The sequence below is a fragment of the Arachis hypogaea genome, chromosome 17 (assembly GCF_003086295.3).
Source record: "Arachis hypogaea cultivar Tifrunner chromosome 17, arahy.Tifrunner.gnm2.J5K5, whole genome shotgun sequence".
Classification (NCBI taxonomy): domain Eukaryota; kingdom Viridiplantae; phylum Streptophyta; class Magnoliopsida; order Fabales; family Fabaceae; genus Arachis; species Arachis hypogaea.
The window spans coordinates 43,906,057-43,914,448 of NC_092052.1; the positions used below are offsets into that span (position 1 = coordinate 43,906,057).

Here is an 8,392-nt window from a genome sequence, read left to right on the forward strand (position 1 = left end):
GCCCAAATCTGGCGTCCAGCGCCAGAAAAGGATCCAAAACCAGAGTTGAACGCCCAAACTGGCACAGAAACTGGCGTTCAACTCCACAAATGGCCTCTGCACGTGCAACACTCAGGCTTGGCCCAAACACACACCAAGTGGGCCCCGGAAGTGGATTTATACATCAAATACTTACTCATGTAAACCCTAGTAGCTAGTTTATTATAAATAGGACCTCTTACTATTGTATTTAATCATCTTTGGACGCCTGGTTCTTAGATCAGAGGGGCTGGCCTCTCGGCCATGCCTGGACCTTTCACTTATGTATTTTCAACGGTAGAGTTTCTACACTCCATAGATTAAGGTGTGGAGCTCTGCTGTTCCTCAAAGATTAATGCAAAGTACTACTGTTTTCTATTCAATGCTTCTTATTTCTCTTCTAAGATATCCATTCGCACCCAAGAACGTGATGAAGGTGATGATTATGTGTGACGCTCATCATCCTTCTCCCTTATGAACGCGTGCCTGACAAACACTTCTGTTCTACATGAATTAAGCTAGAATGAGTATCTCTTAGATCTCCTAACCAGAATCTTCGTGGCGTAAGCTAGAATGATGGCGGCATTCAAGAGAATCCGGAAGGTCTAAACCTTGTCTGTGGTATTCCGAGTAGGATTCAATGATTGAATGACTGTGACGAGCTCCGAACTCGCGATTGCAGGGCGTTAGTGACAAACGCAAAAGGATAGTAAATCCTATTCCAGCATGATCGAGAACCGACAGATGAATAGTCGTGCCGTGACAGGGTGCGTGAGCAGATTATTCACTGAGAGGATAAGATGAAGCCATTGACAAAGGTGATGCCTCCAGACGATTAGCCGTGCCGTGACAGGGCATTGGATCATTTTCCCGAGAGATGACCGAAAGTAGCCATTGACAGTGGTGATGTATCACATAAAGCCAGCCATAGAAAGGAGTAAGACTGATTGGATGAAGATAGCAGGAAAGCAGAGATTCAGAGGAACGAAAAGCATCTCCATTCGCTTATCTGAAATTCCTATCAATGAATTACATAAGTGTCTCTATCCCTATTCTATTATTTATAATTCGAAAACCACATAATTATTTTATATCCGCCTGACTGAGATTTGCAAGGTGACCATAGCTTGCTTCATACCAACAATCTCTGTGGGATCGACCCTTACTCACGTAAGGTTTATTACTTGGACGACCCAGTACACTTGCTGGTTAGCTGAACGGAGTTGTGTCCACGCATAGTAAAGAGCCATAATAATGATTCCATACAATAACAAAGAGTACTACATTAATGTCATCACAATTTCGTCCACCAAGTTTTTGGCGCCGTTGCCGGGGATTGTTCGTGTATGAACAACTGACGGTTCATCTTGTTACTCAGATTAGGTAATTTTCTTTTTATTCTGTTTTCAAAAATTTTTTCAAAAATATTTCTAAAATTTTCTCATATGTTTTCGAAAAAAAAAATTTATAAAAATGTTTTCAAAAATAAATTATTCTATGGCTTCAAAAATTTTTAAGAATGAATTCTAGTGTTTCATGAAATATGTTGAATCATATCTGGCTGTAAAGCCACACCCAAACTACTTTGGGATTGGTATTCAACTAATCACTCCAGCCCATGTAATTATATGTTGCAGCCTGGCTGGCTGTAAAGCCATGTCTAGATTCATTTGGACTGAGGCTTGCAATTGGTTATCAAGAGCAAGCTAGTTGGAGCTAATCCACCTGCTACTGTTCCTGATCTACCCGCTGTTGATCCACGATCACCTGCTGAAGCTTGGCTGGCTAGTGAGCCATGTCTAATTCCTGGACTGAAGCTTTAGACTAACATGGCAAGATTCCTGGAATTCATATTAAAAATTTTGGAATCCTTATTTTTCTTTTTCATATAATTTTTGAAAAATATAAAATAAAAATCCAAAAAAATTAGAAAATCATAAAAATCAAAAATATTTTGTGTTTCTTGTTTGAGTCTTGAGTCACATTATAAGTTTGGTGTCACTTGCATATGCATCTTGCATTTTTTCGAAAATTTCATGCATTCATAAGTGTTCTTCATGATCTTCAAGTTGTTCTTGGTAAGTCCTCTTGTTTGATCTTGATGAATTTTTGTTTTGTGTCTTTTCATGTTTTTCATATGCATTCTTGAATTCTTAGTGTCTAAGCATTAAAGAATTCTAAGTTTGGTGTCTTGCATGTTTTCTTTGCATTAAAAATTTTTCAAAAATATGTTCTTGATGTTCATCATGACATTCAAAGTGTTCTTGGTGTTCATCTTGACATTCATAGCATTCTTGCATGCATCACATGTTTTGATCTAAAAATTTCATGCATTGCATTTTTTTTGTGTTTTTCTCTTGCATCATAAAAATTTCAAAAATCAAAAAAAAAAAATATCTTTCCCTTTTTCTCTCATCAAATTCGAAAATTTGGATTGACTTTTTCAAAAATTTTTAAAAATCAAAGTTGTTGCCAATGAGTCAAATCAAATTTTCAATTTGAAAATCTTATCTTTTTCAAAATCTTTTTCAAAAATCAAATCTTTTTCAAAATTATTAGCTATTTTCGAAAATTTCAAAAATATTTTTCAAAAATCTTTTTCTTATTTTTATATAAAATTTTCGAAAATAACTAATCAATTAATGTTTTGATTCAAAAATTTGAAGTTTGTTACTTGCTTGTTAAGAAAGATTCAAACTTTAAGTTCTAGAATCATATCTTGTGATTTCTTATGAACCGAGTCATTAATTGAGATTTTAAAAATCAAATCTTTTTCAAAAACTAATTTCAATCATATCTTTTCAAAAATATCTTCTTATCTTATCTTTTTCAAAAATATCTTCTCAAAATATCTTTTCTAACTTCCTAACTTCTTATCTTTTCAAAATTTGTTTCAACTAACTAACTAACTTTTTGTTTGTTTCTTAACTTTTTCAAAACTACCTAACTAACTCTCTCTCTCTCTAATTTTCGAAAATATCTCTCCCTTTTTCAAAAATTTCTTTTTAATTTACTAATTATTTTTATTTTTTATTTTTGAATTCAAAAAATTTTCGAAAAATACTAACTAATTTTCAAAAACCAATTTTCAAAAATCACTAACTCTTTTTCAAAATAATTTTCGAAAATTATTCCTCCCCCATCTCATTCTATTTATTCATTCATATCCTAACATCTCATCTCACATTCCAATCCTCACAGTTGTGTTTCTTCCTTTACATCACATCCTTTATCTCCCCCTCTTCTTCTACTTACAAAGGGATCCCCATACTGTGGTATAAAGGATCTCTATCATTATTATCATTTTTCTGGCCATTCTTCCTTGTCATATGAGCAGGAGCAAGGATAAGAATATTCTTGTGGAAGCAGATCCAGAACCTGAAAGAACTCTGAAGAGAAAATTAAGAGAAGCTAAAATACAACAATCCAGAGATAACCTTTCAGAAATTTTCGAACAGGCAGAGGAGATGGCAGGCGAAAATAATAATAATGAAAGGAGGATGCTTGGTGACTTTACTGCACCTAATTCCAATTTACATGGAAGAAGCATCTCCATTCCTGCCATTGGAGCAAACAATTTTGAGCCGAAACCTCAATTAGTTTCTCTGATGCAGCAGAACTGCAAGTTTCATGGACTTCCATCTGAAGATCCTTTTCAGTTCTTAACTGAATTCTTGCAGATATGTGATACTGTTAAGACTAATGGAATAGATCCTGAAGTCTACAGGCTCATGCTTTTCCCTTTTGCTGTAAGAGACAGAGCTAGATTATGGTTGGATTCTCAACCCAAAGACAGCCTGAACTCTTGGGATAAGCTGGTCACGGCTTTCTTAGCCAAGTACTTTCCTCCTCAAAAGCTGAGCAAGCTTAGAGCGGATGTTCAAACCTTCAGACAGAAAGAAGGTGAATCCCTCTATGAAGCTTGGGAAAGATACAAACAGTTGACCAAAAAGTGTCCTTCTGACATGCTTCAGAATGGACCATCCTGGATATATTCTATGATGGTTTATCTGAGCTATCAAAGATGTCACTGGACACTTCTGCAGGTGGATCCATTCACCTAAAGAAAACGCCTGCAGAAGCTCAAGAACTCATTGACATGGTTGCTAATAACCAGTTCATGTACACTTCTAAAAGGAATCCTGTGAATAATGGGACGCCTATGAAGAAGGGAGTTCTTGAGATTAATACTCTGAATGCCATATTGGCTCAGAATAAAATATTGACTCAGCAAGTCAATATGATTTCTCAGAGTCTGCATGGAATGCAAGCTGCATCCAACAGTACTCAAGAGGCATCTTCTGAAGAAGAAGCCTATGATCCTGAGAACCCTGCAATAGCAGAGGTAAATTACTTAGGTGAACCTTATGGAAACACCTATAACTCAACATGGAGAAATCATCCAAATTTCTCATGGAAGGATCAAAAGCCCCAACAAGGCTTTAATAATGGTGGAAGAAACAGGTTTAGCAATAGCAAACCTTTTCCATCATCAACTCAGCAACAGACAGAGAACTCTGAACAAAATGCCTCTAATTTAGCAAATCTAGTCTCTGATCTATCTAAGGCCACTGTACGTTTCATGAATGAAACAAGGTCTTCCATTAGAAATCTGGAAGTACAAGTGGGCCAGCTGAGTAAAAGGATCACTGAAATCCCTCCTAGTACTCTCCCAAGCAATACAGAAGAGAACCCAAAAGGAGAGTGCAAGGCCATTGACATAAGCGCCATGGCCGAACCTATGAGGAGAGGAGAGGACGTGAATCCCAAGGAGGAAGACCTCCTGGGACGTCCAGTGATCAATAAGGAGCTTCCCTCTGGGGAACCAAAGGACTCTGAGGCTCATCTAGAGACCATAGAGATCCCATTGAACCTCCTTATGCCCTTCATGAGCTCTGATGAGTATTCCTCTTTTGAAGAGAATGAGGATGTTACTGAAGAGCAAACTGCCAAGTTTCTTGGTGCAATCATGAAGCTAAATGCCAAATTGTTTGGCATTGATGCTTGGGAAGTTGAACCTCCCTTGTTCATCAATGAACTAAGTGATCTGGATCAACTGACATTACCTCAGAAGAGACAGGATCCTGGAAAGTTCATACTACCTTGTACCATAGGCACCATGATCTTCAAAGCTCTGTGTGACCTTGGTTCAGGTATAAACCTCATGCCCCTCTCTGTAATAGAGAAACTGGGAATCTATGGGGTGCAAGCTGCTAAAATCTCACTAGAGATGGCAGACAGCTCAAGAAGACAGGCTTATGGACACGTAGAAGATGTATTGGTAAAAGTTGAGGGCCTTTACATCCCTGCTGATTTCATAGTCCTGGATACTGGAAAGAAAGAGGATGAATCCATCATCCTAGGAAGACCTTTCCTGGCCACAGCAAGAGCTGTGATTGATGTTGACAGAGGTGAAATAGTCCTTCAATGGAATGAGGACTCCCTTGTGTTTAAAACTCAAGGATCTCCCTCTGCAACCATGGAGAGGAAGCAGAAAAAGCTTCTCTCCAAGCAGAGTCAACCAGAGCCCCCACAGTCAAACTCTAAGTTTGGTGTTGGGAGGCCACAACCAAACTCTAAGTTTGGTGTTGAACTCCCATATCCAAACTCTAAGTTTAGTGTTGGAGAGTCTCAACAAAGCTCTGCACATCTGTGAGGCTCCATGAGAGCCCACTGTCAAGCTATTGACATTAAAGAAGCGCTTGTTGGGAGGCAACCCAATGTTTATCTAATTCTTATTTTTCATGTTTTCTTAGGTTCATGATCATGTGGAGTCACAAAATAAATAGAAAAATCGAAAACAGAATCAAAAACAGCAGAAGAAAAATCACACCCTGGAGGAGCATCTGTCTGGCGTTCAAACGCCAGAACAGAGCATAGTTCTGGTGCTGAACGCCCAGAACAAGCATGGTTCTGGCGTTCAACGCCAGAAATGGCAGCAAAGGGGCGTTGAACGCCCAAAATGGGCACCAACCTGGCGCTGAACGCCCGGAGTTGTGTGCAAAGGCATTTTGCATGCCTAAATTGGTGCAGGGATGTAAATGCCTTGACACCTCAGGATCTGTGGACCCCGCAGGATCCCCACTTTACCTCCTCATAATCCTAGTTTTTATTTCCACATCTTCTTCTTCATTTGCTCGAGGGCGAGCAACATTCTAAGTTTGGTGTGGTAAAACAATTATGTAAAGGATCTATAGCTCAGTGGTAGAACATTTGACTGCAAATCAAGAAATCCCTGAGATACCTCAGGGGATACATTTTCTTCCACACAATTATTGGAAGCAACTAAGGGTGGAACATCAAAAGCACTCCATCATCCTTCATGAAATCAGAGAAGATCTAAAAGCAATAAAGGAGGAGCAGCCAAGGCAAGGAAGAGACATAGAAGAGCTCAAGGACATCACTAAGGTGGACTCATTCCTTGTTCTTACTTTTTCTGTTTTTCGTTTTCTATGTTATGTGCTTATCTATGTTTGTGTCTTCATTACATGATCATTAATAGTTAGTAACTTTGCCTTAAAGCTATAAATGTCCTATGAATCCATCACCTCTCTTAAATGAAAAATGTTTTAATTCAAAGGAACAAGAAGTACAAGAATTTCGAATTTATCCTTGAACTTAGCTTAATTACATTGATGTGGTGACAATGCTTCTTGTTTTCTGAATGTATGATTGAACAGTGCATATGTCTTTTGAAGTTGTTGTTTAAGAATGTTAAATATGTTGGCTCTTGAAAGAATGATGACTAGGAGACATGTTATTTGATAATCTGAAAAATCATAAAAATGATTCTTGAAGCAAGAAAAAGCAGCAAAGAACAAAGCTTGCAGAAAAAAAAAATAGGCGAAAAAAAAATAATAAATAGAAAAAAAAATAGAAAGAAAAAGAAAAAGCAAGCAGAAAAAGCCAATAACCCTTAAAACCAAAAGGCAAGGGCAAATAAAAAGGATCCCAAGGCTTTGAGCATCAGTGGATAGGAGGGCCTAAAGGAATAAAATCCTGGTCTAAGCGGCTAAACCAAGCTGTCCCTAACCATGTGCTTGTGGCGTGTAGGTGTCAAGTGAAAACTTGAGACTGAGCGGTTAAAGTCAAGGTCCAAAGCAAAAACAAAGAGTGTGCTTAAGAACCCTGGACACCTCTAATTGGGGACTTTAGCAAAGCTGAGTCACAATCTGAAAAGGTTCACCCAATTATGTGTCTGTGGCATTTATGTATCCGGTGGTAATACTGGAAAACAAAGTGCTTAGGGCCACGGCCAAGACTCATAAAGAAGCTGTGTTCAAAAATCATCATACTGAACTAGGAGAGTCAATAACACTATTCAAAATCTGAAGTTCCTATAGATGCCAATCATTCTAAACTTCAATGGATAAAGTGAGATGGCAAAACTATTCAAGAGGCAAAAAGCTATAAGTCCCGCTCATATGATTGCAGCTATGTTTCATTGATAGTTTGGAATTTATAGTATATTCTATTCTTTTTATCCTATTTTGATTTTCAGTTGCTTGGGGACAAGCAACAATTTAAGTTTGGTGTTGTGATGAGCGGATAATTTATACGCTTTTTGACATTGTTTTTAGTATGTTTTTAGTAGGATCTAGTTACTTTTAGGGATGCTTTTAATAGATTTTGTGTTAAATTCACATTTCTGGACTTTACTATGAGTTTGTGTGTTTTTCTGTGATTTCAGGTATTTTCTGGCTGAAATTGAGGGACTTGAGCAGAAATCAGATTCAGAGGTTGAAAAAGGACTGCTGATGCTGTTGGATTCTGAACTCCCTGCACTCAAAGTGGATTTTCTGGAGCTACAGAACTCGAAATGGCGCGCTTCCAATTGCGTTGGAAAGTAGACATCCAGGGCTTTCCAGCAATATATAATAGTCCATACTTTGGCCAAGAATTGACGACGTAAACTGGCGTTCAACGCCAGCCTTCTGCCCAAATCTGGCGTCCAGCGCCAGAAAAGGATCCAAAACCAGAGTTGAACGCCCAAACTGGCACAGAAACTGGCGTTCAACTCCACAAATGGCCTCTGCACGTGCAACACTCAGGCTTGGCCCAAACACACACCAAGTGGGCCCCGGAAGTGGATTTATACATCAAATACTTACTCATGTAAACCCTAGTAGCTAGTTTATTATAAATAGGACCTCTTACTATTGTATTTAATCATCTTTGGACGCCTGGTTCTTAGATCAGAGGGGCTGGCCTCTCGGCCATGCCTGGACCTTTCACTTATGTATTTTCAACGGTAGAGTTTCTACACTCCATAGATTAAGGTGTGGAGCTCTGCTGTTCCTCAAAGATTAATGCAAAGTACTACTGTTTTCTATTCAATGCTTCTTATTTCTCTTCTAAGATATCCATTCGCACC

The 8,392-nt window shown here is 38.3% G+C and overlaps 1 non-coding gene across 1 annotated transcript; it reads right to left on the reverse strand.

Annotated features, from left to right (window-relative positions):
- Positions 1-3,881: 3,881 nt before the first annotated feature.
- Positions 3,882-3,989, reverse strand: LOC112768102 (small nucleolar RNA R71). The gene has a single exon (XR_003185541.1). It is a non-coding gene; the product is annotated as a small nucleolar RNA R71 (small nucleolar RNA).
- Positions 3,990-8,392: the final 4,403 nt, after the last annotated feature.